Here is a 26,335-nt window from a genome sequence, read left to right on the forward strand (position 1 = left end):
AAAAGGATAAATGTTGGATGAAAGCTTTGGTGATAATTGAAGTTAGTATTTAATTCTTTTCCTCTGAGTAACAAACTGCAGTTTCAGTTTAGTAAGAATTCGCGTAATGCGTGTATATTTATTTTTTATTGGCACAAAATAATATATATATATATATATATATATATATATATATATATATATATATATATATATATATATATATATATATATATATATATATATATATATATATATTAATGATACCTTCTCAGCATTGTACAGCAGCCAGAATATCGAACAACATAATGCCTTACAATATCCTGCCGAAAAGAATAAACATGCTCAAAGTATTAGTTATAATCCCAGATATAAGTTTACGTAGCAATTATATCTACACCATTTTCAAATCAGTGAATATTTTAATGTCTAATTTTCAAATCTACATAAATAAAATCATCATTAATATAAAAAGTATTTTACACACAAATGATTTGGTCCGAAATTGATTACTTATCAATAGTATAGTAAATTTCTTAAATGGTACTTCCCAAGATTTTTTTGCTTATTCCCTTATTTGCCATTCTTTATATCAAAACTGAGGACCTAATGCATAGAAAATGCGGATCTAATAGCCATGAATGCCACGAGTGCATAAAACTCTACTTTCGGAGTCTCAGGTATGAGCGTTTTATGCTTTGCATATAGTGGAAAACCAAACATACATCTGAGATGCTTTTTGAAAGGTACATTGAAATATTGCCCAATAATTTTTTATCAGCTATCCATCGTTTCAAAACTGAAACTTAGGCATGGACGTAAACGAACTCTATTTTCGAAGTCCCACGTATGAACGCTTTATGCTTTCCGCATAATGCAAAGCTAAGCATGCATTTGAGACCCTAATTTTATTGACTATCGAAACACAATTTTGGTACAGATCTATAATTTAGTTAAAGATCATATAACAAATATCTTTGATTTGAGTTGAAGTGTTTCTAATTTATTGCGTTTGCCAGCATGTGAAAATAAAGACAGCAGCACAGTCATCCCGTTATATAATTCTTAGCCTATCACCGATAATCCGTGTCACACTTTCAAAAGGTGGGGCGTATCTATATTTTAGATTCTAAATCTAGGTACCGGATTTTATTCTTTTAACTCTTGCGTTTGTTAACTGTCACATTCACTTGTAATTTGGCAACAAAACAGACAGACTTTCTGCGAATCATTTTTGTCAACATTTGATAGAAATATGCAAATCTGGTGTAAAAGTCACAACCCGAATTTCATCCACTTAACTGAAAGTGGTATTGAGAAATCCCAATTACAGAAGCAGTGCAAGAGACATACATAATTCCAGTAATTCCTTCTTCAGACCAGAAGAGGCTTCGAACATGCAGATTCGACAAAATCTCCAGGTGAAATTTTTTGACAAATGTAACATTTTCTATATATATATTTCATATATGAGAAATTAAAAACGATAAAAATGATTTTATTACATGCTTACTTTCATCACTGAATCAGTACTCTCAGAATGAAGTATTTATGATATATGTACCATATTTTGTTTGGTAACCATTGGAAAGCGTATTATTGGAATAGTGTAAACTGAATACCTTGAAAACTATTTCTGAAGCCTTATTAATTAGCCTGTTTGAAATACTAATAGAAGTCACAATTTTTGTGAAAAGTGCATTTCACACTTTTCTTTGGCTTTTTCCTTTTTAAAAACTGGAAATTCTATTAATAGATTTATTTTTATTTAAAATAAACCTTTACATTCATCCTTTTAAAAATTTATTTACCTTTGTTTTCCTAACTCCATTTTCTATTATTTTTCTATAAGATATATTTAGATTTTTATTTTTTTTGCTCTTTTGTATTTCGCGAATTCCATTTAGTTATCTGATTTGCGAAATAAAATTCTAAAGATCAAAAATTAATATTACATGATTTAAGCAATTCTATTTGTTTTGATGAGTAAAAATACACTTTTATAAATTTTTCGGAAATCTCTAAATTATTTTGAGGTTTAAAAAAGTGGGTTTGATAATGGATTTAACAATTAAGTATATTGTATTCTCTTGTGAAAAAAATATGTTTTTATATCTCTTGTCATTTATCAATCATTTTCAAAGAACATTTTCCTTTTGCTCTTCGGATTACAATTGTTTTTATGCATCCGTATAATTATCATTTTATTTGCGCTTAAAAATTGTTTTCAAATAGTAAAAATTTGCAAATAAAATAAATTTTGTTAAAAATGTTTTTAATGAACTTAAATAATAAACATACTATTCCATTTAAATCAATACAATATCATTAATTTTTTAAATGATTCAAATATTACATTTTAAATGAGTTATTTTCTAGAGTTTAATAATCAAAAATTCATATCTAGAAAAATTATTGGAGTCATGATCAACTAAAGAAATATTTTGTTTTCGTTAATAGTGGAATAAAGAAAAATTTTAATAATATTTTGGATTCAATAAGGTCAAAATTATATATATATATATATATATATATATATATATATATATATATATATATTCAAAAAAATATAATGGTGAAGGTACACACTTTCGTTCGGAAAACAAGTCATTATACAATATCTATTAACAAAGGAAATAATTATTTATCACAAAATATATAGAACTATTTAATTCAAGGTTTGCTTAATGTTAAAAAATCTTTTAAGTAAGGGTTTTGATAAGAACATTTTTTCCAATGAAAATGTGAGTTAAATATCGAGAAATTCTGAAATGGTATATAATTTTTTTATTCCAAAATTTTCCTTCCATAAGGTATCATTCGATTTAGTTCAAATACTCAAAGCTGATATACTTTAGTTTTAATCTTCTAAGTAACTTATTTCTTTTTATCAAGTAACTTAAAGACTTTATATCTTATTTTCTTACTTAGTCTGAGAATTCATTGCCCTAAATTCGGTTTTGAGACATTTCAAAGACATATGCTATCTCAGAAGCAACAGATATTAAATCTGTCTTCTCAGTTTGTGGTGAGTTTTAGGATTAAGTATATCCATCTGACATGATAAATTATAAGTCCAGACTGTAAAAACGTTTATACTGAAATATTGTTTAAATTATTAAGTATTAATGAGCAGCACATATAAATCAAGAGTCAAAGTCGTAGCCTCAGTAATTCAGTTTACTTACTTCTAGATTGTACCAGTTATATTTTTTGCAATCGCTATTAGTTTTCATATTCATTAAAAAGTTTGTTACAAAGGGTACTATTTATATTTGAATAATATAAGTTGCAAAAATCGAAAATTTACATATTCTACTGTGTACCATTCTGAGACTGTTTATACATAGAAAACCGAAATTGAATAAAAGAAAATAGTACAAATTCGGCGCTTAGAGCAAACGCTTTTTTTTTCATAGTTTTATTAAACAAAAAGTTCTATTTAAATAAAAAGAATAACACTAATATGCCAAAAAATAGGAATCATGATGCAACTATTCATAACTGAGCAGTTAATAATAATATCACATAATTTTATTGCACGCAACCAATAAATTAATCATAAATAACACTCAGTAAGAATTATTATTAAATTATAATTATGATTATTAAATCTATAATAATTATTGAAATAATAATTGATATTAATAATAATTATTATTAAAATACCCAAAACTAAAATGCATATAAAATGAAAGCCAATCATTTGAAATCTTTATTTGACTATTCATATTAAAACTATATGGAACCAAAGAGATCTAGATAGTATTTTCAGATAGTATAAACTGTATAGAGCATCCGATAAAATAATTTTACCATATATATCCAATAAATCAAATATCAATATATCATCAATATCAATATATATATCAATATCAAATAATCCAATAAATATAAAAATATCCAATGAAATTCTAAAAAACAACGCATTTGTATAGTTTTAGGACAGCCGCAATTATTGTCATAAAACAATGTTTCTAAGTACAGTAAAGGAACAATTTGATTAAAGGTAAGTAAAATATTTCAATGCGAATTTATAAAATTACACTTATTTATCAAGTGTAATAAATATTACATAACAGTACGGAAAGAATAAAGTCAAAATTCTTATTCATTAATTTTAAAAGAGAATATATATTTTTTTAAATTACTTCTTTGCTTCCAATGGCATGTTAAATGAGAAATACAAAATTGAAATGAAATGATTTCGAACAGTATTTTCAAAAAAATGTATCTTCATTAAAATTATTTTCACCAAACTTTCTACATGACAGGATTTGCTTTTGTATAAACCATTGTTCTGCTCCGATTTCAATGCCAATAACATTTTTTTTTCTTCTTTGAATGATACTTTTGTTTCCAAGACATTATTACCGTTAAACACTACAAGAATCCTTTTTTTAAAAATATCATTATCTTCACACCCTTTACAACTACAAACTCTAATGATTTAAGCATCGTTTCGCGGAATGAAATACAAGTTGAGAATCAAAAGACAAGTGGCAGTAATGCTCGAATAAAATTGTTTTCAGTGTTTCATTGGTGGAAAGTCATTAAATGCATCTTCATGAATGCTTCCAGCACTGTCCTATTGTCCTGGAAACTGTATTTTATTTTTATCGTTATTCACTTGTTTTTTATATATATATTTTTTATTTTATTCTAGTACGTAATGTTAAAATTTTCAGATGGCGATAATTATTCCCTTTTAGTAGCCGCTTTTATTTTTAAAGCAGATTATTTCATTGAATTGCGACCGTTCGGCAATGAGCTGAAAATTTCTGTTCTGAAATGTTTGTCACTGCATTTGTATTTGCTAGTTAATGCTTATTATGTAGTATTATTTTTATTTGATAATGACTTTTTCGTTTCACGTCTATTAAAACAAAGTGAAAAATCATTTTAAACAAGACAGCTTTATTTTAAGCAGCATGGTTCTGAAAAGAAATGATTAAAATTAATCGCTTTTCTGAATTTGTATTTTTAGTTATTCCAAAAAATATTTTCTTAAAATATTGGACTCCAATTTAAAAATTTCCAAAAGACAGAAATAATGATATTTCCGATTCATAATATGATATATAAAGATTTTTAAACATTTTTGATTCTTGAAGAATACATAAAAACCCGAAAGTAATTTAATTACTTTCTTAAATTTTACAGAATTTGAACCACTGATTTTTCGGTTTTATTATTTCTGCATATTTAATACAAAAAAAATATCTCAGTGTTTTACGATTTCATAATGGTACATAGTTGAAAAAGATTGTGGTCTGACCATCAGATTTCACAGAAATTCTCTCATTTGCGCAGTGAATCTAAAATCGTAAAGTCAAATATTCATCTGAAATCATGCAGAAAATTTATATTTATTATAAAATTTGGAATTTTCATTTTCAAGAAGATTTATAGTTATACATTGCTAAATCTGTAAATTTAAATTTATTAGAAATAATATATTTACATTCTTATATGTTTTAAACAATAAATTTTATACATAATTTCCATGTATAAAGTCGAATCGCTAAGGACAATTTCATATGAGCTTAACTTGCGCCCTGTTCTTTGCAATTAGTGAACGTCTTGTAATAAATTTGTTAGCGTCTGCTGACAGAAAATAAGAGAGAAAGAAGGATTAATTTATCTAGTTACTGGTAATGAAAGACCTCACAGAATTGGTAAATATTTACTAGCAATCACTTTGTTCATCCAGAAATTCTTAATTGAGAAAAATGTTCTTGCAAACAAGGTTAAGATTAATTTGAATTTCTCATCGACCAAAACCTTATCCTCATATTGAGCTTTAGATTATTTTTAACGTTTTTAAAAACGTTTACAAAATATTTAATATTACTACTAGTTTCCAACAAATTATTTGTTGTCCAAGTTATTGTTTTCTTCATTATAAAATGAATATAATTTATTGAGAAAATTAAGGAATTAGTTGCTTATTTATTTTTAAATGTATTCAAACAAAAATGATAAAAATATTGATTATACATTTTGAATCAGATCTGATAATATAATGTATTGACTCTAATTATTTTAAAAATACCAAATCTAAATAACAAAATATTACTGAAGATTAGATCTCTCACAATCTTTGACAATCTTTTGTAATTTAGAGATATAAGCAATAACATTTTGTGATAGATTTCATAATTTCATTTATTATTAAAATTTTATTTCCTTTGCCTTGCACAAATAATAGAACGAAGAATTCTTCCTATCTACGAAAAATTTTGTTTTGAAAATCAGAATTTAAAATTAAATGTGGCAAACTAATTTTCAACTTCTGTTTAAGAAATATGGGATATGGGCAATCTGAAGTTGGCAATCAAACATTATTTCAAGCATATAAGGAAAAAGATGAATCTCAAAATCGATAAATAGAAATTTATTACTTTTAATTTCTTTCTGTCTAGAAAAAAATAATAAATCAGTCAATTTAAGTTCGAGGGAGGGAATATTTGAATGGAGCTGTCCGAGGAATGGAGCTGTCTAAAATTATTTTCGAAAGAGTAATAATTCTATTTATAATATTATGAGAGAAATTCAGTTATTGGACTATAAATTTACAAAGAAGGTCCCCTTTTCCTTTGATTTTTCCTAAAAGAACTTCCCCTTCGAAAAGAATCACGTGGATCATTATGGTTATTCAGACCCACCATCTAAGTATTTTTCAGGCTTTTATAAGAAATTGAACAAATGGATTATCATTCTTAATCAAAGTAATTGTAACAAGAAACTAAAAGTAGAAGACGAAAATATTTTTTCAGAGATTGAAGCTTTTAAAAATATAATAGAAACATGGAAGTTGAGTTTTACATTATTTATTTTAATATATCAAATATCTTATTAATTTTTAATAAATGTAATAAAAAAGAAAAATATAAGGATAAGAGAAACTAATAATGAAATCTGAAATAGATATTTGAACTAAGAAAAAGTCGTTTCTATTATAAACTACAATTGCTATAATAACTAGACTATTGTTGAGTATACATATACAAAAAAAAAGGAAAAAAAATCGAAAGTCCAAAAATTTAATGCGACGTACAGTTTTATTTATTTATTTTGAAAAAGTGGTTTGTAGAAGTGCCCCATTCTTAATTATCGGAAAACCGTTGTAGAATTTTTCGGTCAATTTTTGAACGAAATTTCTCAAATTGAGATGCTTTAGGGCATCTAAGATACTGTTATTTCGATGAAAATATATAGTTTCAAGATAAATTTTAGCGCTCTGTTTCAAGAAGTTTCTTTCTATTTGAAGTTGTTATCTTTAGTGAAATTCCATAGGAGGCTTGTATATGCTATTTTTGAATGCAGATCGTAGATTCTAATGAGTATTTTCTTCTAGAGATAATTTAAAGTTTTTGAAAATTAAAATTACTGTAATGTGATCACTTTAAAAATTTTTTTCAGTCTATTTAGGTGATTAAAAGTTGATATAGAATCACTCCTAAATACTCACTTTTATCAAGGAATAAGGATACTACTGATTTTAATTTGGGAATAATTTACGAAATATTTTGTGAAAATTATTGCGTCTGTTTCTAAAAAATTTATTTCTCTCAGACGAGTCAGGTTTTAAATTTTTTAAAGAGTATAATAGTGTGAAAATGGTTTTCTTGAGAGAACAACGCAGAGACATCAGCATTTTGGCTAAGAGTAATATTTCTTTGTTGAGTTAAATTGCTTATTCGCAGTAGAAGCACGAGGACTACAGATTTTTCCAGAGTAACACATGTCTGTAGAATTCTAAATGCAAAATAACTATTTAAAAATAAAATAAGTATTTTTTTATTTAGTTGTTATGAATGAATATAGTAGATATAAGTTAAAAAAGGAAAGCGAACGTTATTAGTTTTTGAATAAGGCATTATATTTATATTTTGTCAAACGACTGGCATTATCTATAGAAATAGTTTCCAAAATTTTAGGCAGTTACTTTTGTGACATTAATTTGAAAATAAATATACATTTTCTATAATTTCCTAAATGATATATTTTTTTAAATATTATAATAACGAAACAAAATTTTGAAATATTTTATGTATTTTTTGAGGCATATTTAAAACAATTAATTAAGGACCATTTCTAAATTACAATCCTTAAATACATATATAAAACAAGATCAAATTTGGAACAAATCCTAACAGAAAATACCATAGAAAGTAAAATAATAATCAGGTTATTTTAGCGAAAAAGAATAGAGATTGATGCTTATGAACCTATAAAATATAATCGCCGAAAAAAAATCGTTTTAAAAAATTAGTCATCTTGCGAATTTAGTTGCGCGTTCGCCATCTTTAGAAGGTCTCACTCTCTTTAAAAGTATATTAGAATTATTCTTCAGACAAGTTATTTTCCTGTGGTAATTATCTATAATTATATAGAATAATTATAATAATTATATAGGTAATTATATAGAATAATATTTGTCAATATGCAATGCAATTTCTAAATTGCCTTTTATTGAATAGAAAAGTAGGGATTCAGTAGTAGATTTTGTTTATGAGGAAAATATCGATTCCTAATTCAAATTACATTAGTTAAAAAAAATGTATTGATTGTACAAAAAAAAGTAATGCTTCAAGTTTTCTAAAAATTAACTTTACATTTTTATTACGTAATTAATTAATAAGTAGAGTTTTTAATCAACTTTAAGTTTCTTCAGCTTAAATGATGTGTAAATTATTTTTTCTATTAAATATTAATATCACATATAATCTGATACTTTCCGATACCACATATAATCAAAATATATACGCATACATGTATACATTGCTTTTCAGAAGTCTCAGATATTGCTACCTAAATAAATAATAATAGAAATAATTAGGAATTTAAATATGTTAAACAATCACAAATGGAAAAAGGAAATTCTGCATTAAATGTAATTCTGCTGGATTTATGCAAATATTTTCGCCTTATACGAGAAGATGTATTCTACGAGAATTTTATCATTTTTTTGTAACGTTTCATATACAATGTAGAAAAGATAAACAAACTAGAAAAAGAAGAAAAAAAAAGTCATTTCTACTCAAGTATCTAATTAGATAACTCGTATTAACTTTATTCTGTTATCATCTAGATTTTGAAGCATATATTTTTTATTCTTTTTTAACTTTCCCATTCTTCACGCACACAAAGTATTAAATGACACAATAACTGTTATCATAATTACATATAAAAATTAACGGTTGCTTATTCGAATATAAGAGTAACTAATACATAAATAAAGGTGAATACTTAGTATTTCATACTGACGAAACCGAAAAATGACTTTATCTAATACTCATTACAAAGCGAAAAAATACAATAGAGAGTATAAATGCAATTTCATGTTGAATTTGTAAATACTACATTCTGCAAAATTACGTTGTAATCTGATATCTTGACATGTAATGCCCATTTTCTTAATGTTTATATATATATATATATATATATATATATATATATATATATATATATATATATATATATATATATATATATATATATATATATATATATGCTGAATTTATTGTTATGTGTTATATGTACAATTGGCGAAGCTATTTCAGATTAAAAATATGGACTTTCCATGACTGATGAAGATTTGTCTCAAATTGGAAAAATTTATTCTCCGTTATTATAAAATTATCTTTCGAGTAAAACCATGGTGAAGTTGAATTTAAGCTACGAAGAAAATAAACAAACAAATCTGAAAAACAAAGCTGGGTGAGAGGAATAGCGGAGTATGCATTTTTCAATTTTAAAACGAACCCTTTTTCAAGCTCATAATTTTAATTTCAAATATCTCCCCCGATTTTACAGATAATTTCATGAAATATTTCCTTGGTGTTCCCATTCTATCAAAGTTTATATTTTTCTAAATGAACATTTTGGCTCATTTCCTTTATTATTTTTTAATGTTTTTGAACTTTCTTATTTCAAAGCCAACTGCATTATAATTAATCTTATTAAATTATAATGTTAATACTAGTTTCTTCCCTAGTTACAAGAGAAGTCAATTTGAATTATAAATGGTTAAAATGATTTTCCGATCACTCTGTATATAAGACCTTCTGGTTATATATTTTAAAAATCTTCTCCTGTAAGGACAAATCTAGAACGGAATATGTTCTAAAAATTTAAAACATATTTTTATAACTCTGTCTGCTATATTTTCCTCAAAATATCAAATTAGTCATTCGAATTTCAAAAATATAACACTATTATTACATATATGATGAAAATATAAAATTAAATCTTATTTTCGTTTTTTTATAAATACATAGTGATAAGTTCTGTTGGATACTACGTAATTTATTTGACAGTTTATTAAAAAAAAAATTTAAAAATTATCGCTTTAAATATATATATATATATATATTAGCAAAATTATGAATGCAAATCGCTTTTAAATTTTTTCATATATTTTTTTTTTCAATTTTTGTCTGGTGTATTCTTAGCTTAAGCTCCTTAATAACATCAAAGATAACCAGTCTAATTTGCACTCTGTTCGATAACATCAGCCATTCTACATTATTGTTCAAATTCATTCATGAGCATTTCATTGCCGTTGGCATTACGTTTTTTTTTTTTTTTTTACTTTACTTTTCAAACATAACTGCTCTTTCTGTTAAATACTTTATTTCACAAGTTAACCGACGTAGGAAGCATAAAATTAATTTCACTAATCTGACTCTGGTACATGATTAAATTTTGAACTTCATAAAGCTTAGCACATCATTTTTCCTCAAACCCACAAGAACCCCGTTATTTTAATTAAATTCGTTCTTCTTAATGAGGAAAATACAAAGATGCCGTGTTTGTGCTTTAACATTTATAGTGCCAGTCATTTTTATTTTAAGGCTCTTGAAGTGCGTGAGAAAATATTGTTACATCTTTCACAATTCGTCTTTTGATTACCTCGTATTTAATTAGAAGGCCAGGAGTAATTAAGTACATCTCAACAAGTGCTGAGTTCAGATATAAAATTTATTTAATTAAAGGGTCTTTAGCCCTCAGCAAGTAGGTAATAAGTGCGTAGAATTCTTTCACTATCTCATGCCATATATTAATCTCAACAAGTTTCTAACAAAGTTGTATATTATTTACTCATTTATGGTCTGTTTAATGCATTGTTCTTTAAATAAAGAATAAAGAATAAATTTGGAATAAACATTTTATAGCAATATAATGAAATAATTATTATGAAATATGGAAGATATACGTAAAAAAGGGTAGAAACTGTAAGTTTGAAATTAATAATAATATCCAAACGTTGCATTCTTTAATAGGTAAATCGACCACCTTTTCAAAGACAATGGAGAATTCAATTGCAATTTATTTGTAATATTCTGCTTCTAAGCCAGGTAAAAATAAAATGTCTTTGAATGCATTTGTAAAGTATATTACCTACTTTTTAGAATGTTAAAGACGATGGAAAATTTGGGCATATTTTGCATCACACAATGAATAAAATTTTTTATCGTTTTTTCTCAATCTAATATATTAAATAAATCCACAGATATTTTTATGGCTTAGTAAATATAATTATAATGCTTTTATATATTGTCCTAATTCTGTATAATTTTTAGTATTCATACACATCTTCATTAGTTTTCTGAGAGTTTTAAGGTAGTTAAAGCTATTTTTGACACTTTGATTTGTAAAAAAAATTAAAATATTAGTCAAGAAAAAAATAATCACTACAATCGTATAGATATTTGGCTATAATCTTATAATGGATCTTTGGATCTTATAATGTCTTGATGTTAAATGTAAACTTTAAAAATCTTGTGTGGCGGGCTTGGAATATATATATATATATATATATATATATATATAAACAAAAAAAGATGTTTTAGATATATTTCTAAATTTCAATTTCATTGGATTATTTAATTTAATGCTCACAACACTAATGTGTATTTAATATAATCAAACGGAAAAATTCAAAAACATTAAAGAAAATAATAATGTATCGTTGTGAGTAGGGTTTGACGGTTTTCAAACCCGGTTTTAAAAAACCGGTTTTTTAAAGTAAATATGTCACATTCGAAAACCGGTTTTAAGAATTCATATTATTATGTAAAAATTAACTTTGAACTTATTTGATTTGCTATTCATTCTATGCAACGGGCAGCAAACATATTTTTTCAATGTGGCAAGTTGCGTTGACCAGTGCTTGTGCACTGCACAATTGCGCCTTGAATTCGCCACTTTATGTTTTTCATGAACATCCCTTTTCACTTTTTTTCTTGGTGAAACAAAAGTTTGATAAAGTTCATCTCATACTTTTCGTCGGATGTTTTGTCTATCGGTATGAAGTCGGTGCTAATAGAAACGTCAGCAATTTGACTGGCTTGTTTCGAAGAACATGGGAAAGGAATAAATAATCCCCCGTTTTCTGCTACTTGATAACATTATTAGATATTAAAAAAATTTCTTCGTACCACTCCTGAAAGATTTTTTACACCACTTGAACTAGCCATATCAATATGAAATATTCAGTTAAAATAAAATGCTGTCAGAAATGCAATAACACTCACAAACACGTGAAAAAAATAGAACTAAAAAAGTATCTAATTGGAGAAATCCAAGGTCAAATGTACTCATCGTTCCGCGTCTCACCCCTTAATGAAATGGAATTGTCAAAATGTGGTCTCAGAATCCGATCCGTCTCGAGTCACGACAGGTTTTCTTAATATTGTGAAGGTGAAAACTAGGAACAAAAATATAAAGTTGTTATATTTGGTAAAAATAACGTAAGTATTAAATATGTTTAATTTTTATGTTTATATTTTCTATTTTACATTTTTAAATTTAAATTTTATTATGTAAATTTTTTTAATCAAAAATTAGTGTAAAATAAGAAGTTCTGGCTTCTGTTTAATGGAATTTTAAATAAAACACATGATTTTAAAATATTCAATATTTTCTTTCGCAACGTTTTAACATAAATTATGTCTTTAGCAAGATCGAAATTAGATTTAGAAGTATTTTTTTTTTTTCAAAATTCCTAGAGAATGTGTAGATTAGATTATTTTAAATTGCATTAATATTAATAGTTAAAATAATAAAATTGTAAAATAAACGTCAAAAATATTTATTCAATAACTTTAATTTCATATTTAGATAAAAATGAGTAAGTCGGAAGTTTTGGATAGTTTCAAAAAGTTTGGGATAAACAAGGTAATCTGAAATCATTTTAATAAAATGTTGGGCTGCAAAGGATCATCTACGAGCAATCTACATGATCATTTGAAAGCAGTTCATAAAATAATTGTTGGAAATAATATAATTGTTTGGTTTCTTGAAGACCCTGAAGAAAAACTTACAAATCCAAAGACACTGAAAGCTGAATTTTCATTATTTGAACAAACGAATAAAAGAACAAAAAACTTAGATTTGTAATTTGATGCCAAACTCAGTAACTAGTGAACGAGTATTTTCAATTTCAGGCAATATTGTGTTCAAAATAAGAACGAGATTTAGCCACCGTTCAGTGGATATTTTATGTTTTTTAAAATCCTAGTTTCTTAGAAGAAATTAAAATTAGAGAAAATAATATAAATATTATTTGAAATTTTTGTTTAAGTTTTCGTTATATTGTGTAAGTAATATGTATATGTAATCTTTAATTTTATTTTTTATATTTTGACTTTGATATTGATTTCATTTTTAGTTATTTTATATAAATTAAAATAAAATTGAAAAATAGAATAGGGAAAAATATTTTATTTTCCCTATTCATTTTTTTTTTACAAAAATTCGAAAACCGGCTAAAACCGGTTTTTTTTGGAAATATCGAATTCGAAAACCGGTTTTTCAAAAAGTCGGGTTTTGTATAAACCCTTGTTGTGAGTAATTCCGCATTATTCTTCTAATACCTTAAGTATTCAGGGAGTCTAGAATTGATAAAAATATTCTGGTCGAGCACTTGTTCGCGACTAGAAATAAAGAAAAATTATGAGAATTTCTGTTAATCAAAGAGATCCTGAAATTTTAATGACTTTTAATTCCTGTTTTCGTTGCTTTATCTTGATGAAATCTTTTAAATATGAATGGGTTTCCTTCTTCATATTTGCTTATAAATTTTAAGAACTTAAAAAAAAAAAGAATTGATTTGCATGCTTTAAGGAAGATGATATAGTCTTTAAATCAAACAAAGAATTAGTAGGACAGCCTATTGTAAATTTTAAACTGTTAAAAGAAGAATATGGAAAATAATTCAATTACAATCAGATAAAAATTTGCTGAAAACTGTGACACTCCAAGGATACTAAATGTCGACATTGAAAAAGCTGCGAAAAATGATCAAGAAATCTAACAAAGATCTAATGGAACTAACTACACAAAAAATAAATCGATGATTAAAAATTTTTCTAAGAAAGACACATACTTTTTTGGTTTGAAGATGATGTCTTGTCCGCATTACCACGGAAATGGGCTGCAGTAGTTTCTGAGGGTATTAGCCCCTAGCATCCGAGGGCAGAAGTCTGACTTCCAGCTCATATTTTGATGTCACTCACACACTCGTTTGCACAACCCCTTTTCACACCTCTTTCACACACCTCACAGACAAAAAACAGAATGAAGAACAATCATGCCCGAACCAGGATTCGATCACAGAGAAGACGCGCTACCCCTAGGCCAATACGCAGGGAATTTTTGGTTTATTTTTTTCAATATAAAAGTGAAAAGAAGTTCGTATTCCTATGATACTTATAAAACTGAAAACTATAATAGGATATCAATCAAATAACCAATGCTGATGCAAAAGTATTATTTGAGAGTTTCACAGTATTTTAAGAATATAATTAATCTAAGAATGTCTGTGTTTCCTTACCTTTAATTTGAACAATAAATATAACAAACTGTGCTTTAGTAACAAAACCACATTTTTGCAATAGATTTGATAAGTACTTTCCAGAAAAAAATATTCTCCTCAAGATATTCGTGATTGACCCAAAATATATTAGAGGATATTGAAAGAATCTGATTTACAACATCCGTTTTCTATACTAGATCTTTCCTAATGGAACATGTTGCGATGAGGAATCTATTTTATTCTTAGCTAATGCCATTCAAATGTAACAATATGAGAAAAAGACATGGATTCTTATTGCCAAACCAGCTGAATTATGCTACAAAAATTAACATTCTTTTGAAAAAAAAGTCGATAACAAATCAGTGACAAAAGTCGATAACTGTTGATGGACTATACTTTGCTTTTCAATGTCTTCTCAGTGTGTACATAGATGGCAATAAATTTTGATTGCAAAAAAATGAATAGTTTTGATGCATATTGACATTAAAGGCTACAAATATCAGTAGAACTAACCTGCATTGTCTTATAAAAGTAATTTCTCTATCTGAAAGTCACAGCTTTATAATTTTCTTCTTTCGAATACGGAATTTTCAAAAGTTGAAAATTCCATAAAATCTAAAAAAAAATCAGACTTCTTTTTCTCAAATGTGCACAAGAGACAGCTAATATATACTTGATGGTTTCAAAAAAAGACTTTGCTTTAAAAATTGAAGTATTACGTGCAAAAATTGCACTGTAAATGATAAGTGATTAATATGGTATAGTCTGATACGATATCTAAAAATATATTGTCTGCAGTAATTACCTGAAATCTAATTATTCATTTGTAATTTAAATGCCGCGACATTCTTAAGAAAACATTTTATTTTAATCTGTTTTTAACCTCTTTTACAAGAAACAAACTGCATATGTTCATCTAAACTTAAGTGCTCTTTGCACTCCGCTAGTAATGAGGTGTTGTTTATCCTATGTATTATAACAACAGCCGCGATAAAAATTAATACTTCTTTTTAGGAATACACTTCAAGTTTAAAAAGGGAGAAAAACTGAAAGTCTTCCCAAACTAAATTACAAGAGGACTTAAAATTAATCTAAGTAAGCTAATTAGGTTCAAAGAAAGAAATGACTTCATCCATTTCATGAATCTTTTTTGAGATTGAATATCAGATACGGAGAAAAAAAACGAGAAAAGTGTAATGGAAAAATCAGTTGCGGTATTCTCAGAAAAATATCTACATAATGACTAAAAAAAGATATCCTTCTATTTCGGATTTGCCTTATTTATATATATTCAAATGGGTCCTATGAATTTGAATTATTAAAAAATAAGTAAATAAATATTTTAATTTAACTGGTAACTAAAAGTAAATAATGAAATATTAACAGTTATTTTTAAATGACAATAGATAAATTAACTTAACAATACTAACATTATTAAAATTAATGGCAATAGAATTATATTTGAAAAATGATGAAGATAAAAATAATAGAAAAAAAATACCAGATTAAGATTTAGAGATATAAATTTCTCTTCGAATAGAATGACAAAATGGCTAACACATTAACTGTCCTGTTGTTCAAATCAGGTTTAAATGTTCGAGACTGTTGACAATTATTGTTCATCATTGTCCTATGAATAGAAACTGAGACTGTCAATTAATATTGGAACTGTAGTATCCAATCCCTTTCTGCATTTTGTTTATCGGCAGGCTTAGTCTTTTCCTTCTTATAACTGCTTAGTTTAATTGACATTGTCGTTCATGCAATCATGCATTTTCTGAGAATAAAAATTTTAAAAACGCAATAAAATTATATACAGGATGTCTTGAAATAGACTGACGATTTTCAAAAATTCATAACAAGAAACGGTTACATTTAAAAAAAACCATTCTTGCAGAATGTTTATATGAGAGATAGATATTTTTCCTCCCATAGGTTTTGGTTTTAATTCAAAATGTTGCCAATAGATGGCGTGGCAGACATTAAACAATATAACTAAAGAAATAATTGAAAATCACAACACAATTTTTAGAAATATTTTAGTAAATGAAAATCACAATACAATATTTCCGAAATGTCCATCATCAGTTGTAATCGGTAAAAAATTGGTAGACATTTTTTAGAAAGTAGCCATTGGAATGGCCGCATCACTGATTATTTCTTCAAGTTCCTGATGTGCTCGGAGATTTGTCTGGTACACTGCATCCTTCAAGTGACCTCGAAGGAAGAAATCGCAAAGATTTATCTCTGATGAATACGACGCCCAGTGTAATCCCTTTCCTTTGAAGCAAGGATAATTTAAAGTAATTACACGGATTTCAAAATATTCTTCTAAGAAACCAGAAACATCAGCAGTACGTTGAGACTTCGCACCATCTTACATACAGAAGAATATCATGGATGGTTCGACTAAAGCTTTTTTGAAAAGAAATTAAAAAAAATATGCAAAATTTGAATTTATTGTTTTGAAATCATTGTATCATGTAAAAAAAGAAAAGGGTCAAATTACACCTGTAATGGAAAGTGCTGCTAATACAGTCAATTTGGGAAACAGAGGGATTTTGAAACATACATATGAGAGTCCTCAGTTCGCCATATTCGTCAATTCAGTTTATTGACGAATCCATTCAGATGGAAATGTGCTTTGTTTGAAAATTATATAGAGTTCACATCAATATTGCCATCGTCAATCATATCTGAAATTCATTCGCAAAAATGTTCCTTTTGTCTACGGATACGTATGAATTGGTTGCTGAGTTTGAATTTTTTACAGGAACAAAACAAGCATTTAAGCATTATCTTATGTGTCGCAGCTTTGCTTACTTGACATGCGGTTGCAATTTTCTGGACTTATCTTCTAGAGGCTCGTGCAATTATTTCTTTAACAGCCTGTGCATTTATTTCTATAATAGCATAGCGGTACCGTCTCGACTTTCTCCTCAACAACACTACCTGTTCGTTTGAATTCCTCGTATAATTACTTTATTGTATTCGGTTGATAACCCTTAGTAACTTGGAATTTTTACTGAAAGCATCTTCTTGTTGAGGTAATATACTCCCCCAATCGGTGAAACTCCAACACAAAAAAAATATTTTCCTGTAATGAAAATTAATTTTTAAAACATTCCTGCAGAATCTGCTTTCTAAATCTCGTTCAGTCACAGAGTTTAACTGGAATTAACTTTAAACGTTTTAATTTAAAACAATAACCCCTTTTGTAATTGTATATTTTGATGATTTGCATGCGGGAAAAACGATAAAAGGACTTGTTTAAGTAAAAAAAAAAAAAAAAAAAAAAAAAATGCGGGAGAAAAATATATGCCCTTCCACATGAATTTGCTGTAAAAATTGTTTTTTTAACGTTAACAGTTTTCCTATTATGCATATTCGAAAAATCATCATCAGTCTATTTCAGGACAACCCATATATAGAGCGGACTTTTGGTTGTAGAAACTATTTCAAATATTAAAAAAAAAGTGTTCGTTGTTATCATTAAAAGAATCAGCTGAAAAATATTGGTTGCATTTTCTCTTTCCATTTGGAATTTTTTTTACTGGTGGTATTTTATGTAAACAATCTGATATATTAAGGAGATATATGAGAAAAGAAATTTTTGATGGTAAGCAATTGGAATCCTTTATGACAAAATAAAAGAAATTAGAAATCTCGGTAGTGTAACTAAAATTTCTCAATTTTTTTTTAATTTTTCAATATTGTCAAAAAATTGTAAAAATAATGAAAAAAAAATGAATACAATCACTATTATAGTGCTTATTCCATTTTACACTTTTTTTCTTTAAATAAATTTGACAGAACATTTATTTATTTATAAAAAACAGAAACTACTAATGGGAAATTATTCTGTTATTTAATTACTGAATCTTACAAGCATCTGTCAATCGTTTCAATTATTCTTCAGCTTCTTGTTAGTCTACATTATTTAAAATATCAACATTCCAATCTCTTTCACATTCATTTTTATATTCAGTTTTGAAGTTAAATTTCTATTGAATTTAATTGAACTAAGAACTGATAAAAAATAAACTAAGTTAGATACATTTCTTTAAACAACATAGTGCTTCAGCGAAGACTATCTAACATTTTACTTGATTTATCTCTTTTAAAAAGCAAATAATAATATAATTTTATTATTCATTTTTTAAAAATAATTAATATTTTACTTCAGTTAACCTCAAAAGAAATAATTGCATTTCTGATATGTTTTGAAACAAATATGCATCAGAGATATATTCTATTCCCATTCCAGTTATAGATGCTTTAGAAATGGCATATATATGGTATTAATGGGAATCATTGCTTGGCGGAAGGGGGTCCAAAATGCTGCTACAAGATGGTGATCATTCTGAAACATTAACCACCACTTTGCTGAGCAAACAAAGTTTTCATTGTGTAGCTGACGTTTTAATGGAATGTACTTTAAATCTGCCAAGCAAACAGAATGCACATTTTGCCATTTGTTTCCCCTCTCTTTCTTTAAAATGTCCTCGCCATGAGAACTTGATAATATAACGCTGTATATGTTTAAAGGCAAATTAAAAAGTAAATCTCTGGTTTTAATATCAATCCTTAAATGATTGAAGTTGATTGTAATAAACAAATATGCCAAATTATTGGTCAATTAAGTAAATAAATTGAAATGAATTTAGATATAAATATATGAGTTAATTTTAGGTAAAATTTCCAAGACAACAGAAGAAAGTGACTGCGGAAAACTTCAGGTATTTACGAGATTACATATGAAATGGGTGAATATTATTTTGGATTTTCAATGAAGCCTGAAAAGTTGAAACCTTATCCCTTTACATATAAAATTATATTCGATTACTTCAAAATGCGAATTGCTATTACCTAACCAGAGAATTCTTTATATACTACCTCATATATTTCATATAGTAAAAGCCATTTCTTCAAACCTGGCTTCATACGAAAAGATTATTTTTGAGAAGATAGTTAGATTTTCATGTTCGCACCTATAATGAGCTTGAAATGCATGCTATTTCAATTTCACTTGCAAGCAACATGATATTTAAAAAATAATAAATAAACCAAAGAACCATTATATCTCGTTTCGTACATGAATAATCATTATGAAATGAAATATTAGCTATATAGGCCTAAAAGACTGGGAGAATAAAATCTCTGGTGCTGTGTAAACGTGGAAACTGCAATTTGTCATAAAATATTACTTAATATAAAAAAATATATATATCTTTTATTTTCTTACACTGGGAAATGTGTAACGAATTTAAATGGCTCGAAAATAAACCGCCAAAGGTCAAGTGGAAAGGTAGAAGAATGGAAAGAATTCAGAGAGAGGAAAAGTTGTGCTTTAAACATTTTTTTCTTCTGTCCTTTCTAAAAGAGCTTTTCAATGAAAATAGATTTTTCACTACTTCAGAAATCTATATTTATCAACCATGATTAGACTTCGCTTTTAAAGAAAAGGGTAATGTTTTTAACTTCGGATCATTTATTTTTTATTTTTCTGATATAATTCTGATATTCTGATATAATTTCTGATATATTCTTTATTCTGATATAATTTCCAATTTTTTAAAAGGGAAATGCACTTAAACACACGCACACAAGTAATTATTTTTAAAAAAAAAGAAAAAGAAAAAGTAATATTTTAATAAAATTCTTATTACTGTTTAATTACAGTTATATTTTAATTTTCATAGTTACATATTATGGAATTGAAAATTTAGGAGAAGATATAAATATATATTTTTTTAATTTACAAGCGCTAATCTACTTGATATATCACACTCAAAAATATCAGACTCAAGTAAATTACGATCTAAAAGAATAAGCTAATAAAGGAATAGAATAAGATTATGAAATCGATTTGCATGTTTATAATAACTAATAACTTTCTTGAAATTATATTTCAAACCTTTGATTAGATGGATACCAAGATGTTTACCAACTTTAACTTGTTTTTAAATGAAAGTCAATAAGTTTACAATTATTGCAAATATTGAATAGTAATACGTATAGAGCATAAAGAACCATTAAAATCATGGAACTAGATAGATGAGCTAAATGAATGTGTAAAACTAATTATAAAATATAGTTTATTAGAACATATTTTTATAAGAATGAAAAGAAATCGGTCTAATTGATTCTAAAAGCACACATATTTTGCATTGCCAAAAAGTTAGCCTGTGGCAAACTTATCTTGCATTTTATATCAACTATTTAATTTATTACGTCAAATATTTCTGGAAATATTTTCAAGTGTATGTATGATAAGTTGAAATAATTAAAATTCAACGAAATTGCAGGAAATAACATTATGCAATTATCTGAGTTGAGTGGGTTAAGATAATATAGTTCAGGGTAAAATCATTATTCCTTTCCCACACTCCCAAAATATATTTTATTTATAAGTTTGAAACACTAATATCATATATATATATATATATATATATTCTATTACAAACCTATGATTTTGGACCTGGATAACCTGAATTCTGTTTGGCTGCTTTGTGTGCTGTGCTTTGTGTGAGTTACTACTTGTGGGCTACTGTTATTGCAGCGTGTTCTATCCTGTACTATGTGCGGTCTTGTGTGTACATCTTGGCTGTATATAGTTGTCTTCTTTCTATTCGTCGTCTGTGTCTTTGTGTTTAATAAATGTAGTTGTTGTTTTCTACTGAGGCCTGCTGATTGTGTCTACAAGACAACAAGACAAAGAGTTAAATAATTGTTTTAAGTTAATGAAATATAACTCAAATAATTTTTTGTCCTTCTTTGTAATAACTATTAATAATTATTACATTTGAAATTCTAAAGCCCATGTACCTATAACGGATCTTGTTGCATTTTTATAACGGTTTTGAATACTAAGTAGACTGTATTCAATATGTAGCAAAAATACTAAGCAACCCTTGAAGCAAAATATGCTTTTTAATTTCAAAGAATTTACAACTATTTGTGGTAAATGAGCTTTCTTTCATTTATTTAGAGTTGTTATTAAAATATTTCTCATTTAAAATGCTGTGAAGGTTTCTTATTTTTAAGCAATGTCATTATGTTCTCTAGTAATTATAGAGGGTTCCATGAAAAGATGAAAAAAACTGAAATGAACGACATGTAAAACTAAACAAAGTAATGGGAATAGCTTCTGTGATTATCTTGTAGCTTTTATTTTTTCTTATAGACTCGGAGGTGAAACAAATAAGGTTTTGTTTAAAGAGATTTCTGCAGATTATACGCTGTTTACTTTGAAAGAAGCAGTTTTAAATGTTACCCATTATTTTTATTTTTTTATTTTCAAGATAATATTATCAGATAAGCAAACTGTAGGATAATTTTTTTCGTATCTAGATAGATATTTACCTATTTTTCTTCGTCCATTTTTCTGGCTTAGTCTAATGAAATAATCAAATGGTTATAAATTAAATACCACAAAATAGATATCTAAACAATCATCATCATTTGAAAAACTTTGCGTTTTAATGTTAAAATAAGTATTTCTGTTATACATTTTTTCTGCTAAATTATGATTTAAATAATATTTTTTTCCCAATATATAGGAAAATGAATCTTTTATAAACTTTTAGTAAAAATAGTGGAAAAGGAAACGAGATCGGAATGTTTGGGAAACAAAAATGTATGAAATGAATATAAAAAATAATTCTTATACAAGAAAATAAATAATAGAGGGCTTTACTTTTCGTCCACTTTGACTGCCATCGATATCTCAACTGTTATGTTGTGAATGAAAATATATTGTAATTTTGATAGTAGATACATTTTTGTTTTTTGCTTTTTAATAAAATTTTATTAATTTGTAACTAATAAATTTAAAAAAATTATTTCCTGAAATATTTTTTTTAGTATTTTTCCAAAGGATCATTTAAAAATCTAAAGCACCTACAAAATCAGCTGTATTTGTTATATTTTCAAAAATCGTTTTGAAATAAGAATATTATTAGAAATTAAAGAGTGATGTTTTCTCTTAATTTTTTTTCTATTTCTTTGGCTGCAGAATGAAAGCATTCACAGTAAAGCAAAGAAAATTATTGAAATTATTACTTATGCTATTAGAGGGTTATTAAATTTCACATTCACAAAATTATAAGAATAGTGGTAGGTATAATTGAATTTATAGATATAGTTAAATATTCAAACTTTTCATTTTCTAATGTTAGTATAATTGCAAAGTTTAATAAATTATAAAGTTATGTTATTATATTTTTAATAAATTAATTAATAATATAAATATTAATAATATAAATTATTAATAATTATAAATAAAATTATATTTCAACTTTCAGGATTTTGTAGAAAAATAACTCTTTATTGAATCACAAAAAACATGAAAGTTAAAAGCAAAACCGTAAAATTGTTACTTCTCTACAAATATACTTAATATTTTATGAGAATTGGAACTTGGTGCTTCATATATGTTCCCCCTAATATTTTTGATTTCAATTGTGTGGTTTTAATAATGATATGGATTTTAGTTATAACTATCTACATCTTTTCCTTCTGAATAGTATACAAAAATATTGTAAAAAGATTTATGACCAATATCTTTTTGTGTGTGTGTGTGTGTGTTTTATTGAAGATATATGTTATTAACATACATTAAAGAAATGAGATTCGCAGTCTCTACTTCTTGCTAGACATAACTCTCACAAATTTTTTTAGGGAATTTCCTTAAAATATATTTTAGATGTGCTTTTATTTTATGCATCTGCAATTCTATTAATAAAATCGCAGAAAAAATTTGAAACTGTGAAAGCTCAGTTAAAACGTTTTTGAGGACATTTCAATATGACTAGTAGAAGACTACTTTTATGCTATGATTCTAAAATAGTAGAAATTATTTCCTCGCCTAGGTAATAAAATAATCATAAAATTTCTTAGACTTCAGAAATACCTTTATTGCGAAGTTTATAAAATTATGCTTGATGGGAGTAATTTAAGCTTTACAACTAATGTTTATGCTTAGATAATTCCATATTGAATTATTCAGAATTTAAATATTAAATGAAATGATTTAAATATAATGAATTATTTTTAATTTGGCGCTTTCAATAAATTTTCACTGAAGTCATAATAAAACGTTATTATATTGCCTATTTCATGCATAAATACATATATTCGCATGCATATTATTGTGCTCACAGAATAATTGATAGATGGTTATATAAGATTAAAAAATATCTCATTAAAAAAAAGATGAAAATATATTTCTCTCAGTCCATCATGGATGCAGAAGATGGTATCCCTCTTATTTACAACAAAAATAAAATATTAATTATTAATTATTAAAAAATATTACACATTCAAAAAGTATTTAAATATTATTAAAAAATAAAAGAAAAAGTAACGTATATAAATAATTATTCTCTCATTTTTTATTCATGTTTAGGGGAGTGCATGCTTAGTTACCCCCATAACATGTGGAACAGCATACATGTAGCTATATATTTATAAATTTCTTTTTCTAATCTTAAATGTATTATTATTTTAACCCTTAACTGGGGACGTGCGGTCTGTGAGACCGCCAACGATGGATTTTCGGTCACCTCTATTCTATTTTTAGTTCAATTGAAAGGATTAACACTGTAGCTTCCTGTTTTGTGACCTTCAAGACATGTGCACTTTTTCAACCGATTTTAGCAGATGCGTTTTTAAAACAATTCATTTATTTCTTAGAGCGCGGTCTCTAATTAGTGTCCCAGTGATAAAAAAAGGCTTAGCAGATAGCGCTGAAACTTCGCTTCCGAAATGTTATCCAATTTACTGGTCATATTATGGAGCAGTGCTCCAGACACTTTTAAATGATGCAGAAAGTGATTTTAGTGATAAGGATAACTGTACAGAAGAGTTTTTCGATAAAAGTTCGCATTCAACTGATTTGGATATGTATGTGCAAATATAATTAATTTTTTTAGTGATAATGTATTTTGAAAAAAAATTATATATATTAATATACCAAGAGATATATATACATAATTTATAGGTTTATTTTAAAACTAGCTCTTAACCTGTAGGTTTAAAATGCCATTGAAACTCGTGCTGTAAAAGTCACACAAGCAAAGGAAAAAAAAATCATATATATATATATATATATATATATATATATATATATATATATATATATATATATATATATATATATATATATATATATATATATATATATATATATATATATATATATATATATGTAATGATATTTTAAACTCTCAATTTCAATTTAATTAATTTCCAAGAATTTATCTTAATTTAGCCCATAGTAACTTCATTCTAAAAATATTCTCTTATTTCGTGATCCAATTCCACTTTTCTACTTAATTAATTCAAGAGAAGCTTCATAAAATTGCTTAGTCAGCTAAACACCGAGATACTTTCACACGCTCGGCGTGAAGGGGTAAAAATGTCCAGTAAGCACATTCTTTCTTAAAAGATCCCTGTGTTTCCCTTACATGTGATCGACATGCGTCAGAAATCCCTATCAGAATCTTATTAATCTATTGGCACTGTGAAGAAATATTTTCCCTATCAAAATCTAAGGTTATATAAGGCGAGGGATAATTTATTTCGGCCCTTCTTCCCCACTTCGGCTTTTGTCTGCGCTGCGGCGGACGTCTTGTCCGCGTCTCTGCTTGTAAATAATTATGCTTTCCCGATGGATATTAAAAAGAATTTAAAAATGTTAAAAGGTCTCTTCACTGCTGGTCACAACTGCATCCTGCTTCACATAAAATAATGTTACATATTAAAAAGCCGACAGAATTCGAAAAATATTATATATTTAAAAAGTCGACAAGGATAGTTTCCTGTGAAAAATTATGAAAAGAATTAAAATTAAATCCGCGTGAAATGAAAATGAATAGTGCAATAGCTCTTCGTTCTGGGCAGCCGTCTACAGTCTCCCGTGGCATTGCTTCGCTGCGTCTTTCCATGTCAACCGATGCAATATCTCCTGCATTCCATAACATGAGATCTCATCCGACGTTTCTGCTCTGCTATTCAATAGATATCCTTGTGTTTGTGCTCCATATCGTCATGTGCGTGCTCCTTATATCTTCAAGGAGTTGGGTCTCCTTGTCATAAAAATTTCTGGATCCTTACCTGTGCTGAATAATCCCGATCTCGACGTCATTTGCTTATTATATCATCATCACAATAATAATCGCCTGTTTCACTCGCCAGTGGTCTCCAGTGCTAAATTCAATTAACCAGATTTTCAAAATATCACTTGTGATTTACGTCATCACCAAAATAATAGTAACCTGCCGTAGTCTCCAGTTCCAGTGCTCAAAATTGCATTTTGTGATTAATTAAAAAAAAAATGACTATTTTTCAAAAAGTGATCAGTGTTTAAAGAAAAAAAATCATCCATCAACTGACTCAACGAATGAAATTCAAAATTTATTTTCTGTACTTTTGATTTGATTTTAAATTGCATTTTTCTGTTATAATACAATTGCAAATAATCTTTTTATATTATGATTCAAAATATCATGAGTTTTAGTTTAAAAT

The sequence above is a fragment of the Argiope bruennichi genome, chromosome 4, assembly GCF_947563725.1.
Source record: "Argiope bruennichi chromosome 4, qqArgBrue1.1, whole genome shotgun sequence".
Lineage (NCBI taxonomy): Eukaryota > Metazoa > Arthropoda > Arachnida > Araneae > Araneidae > Argiope > Argiope bruennichi.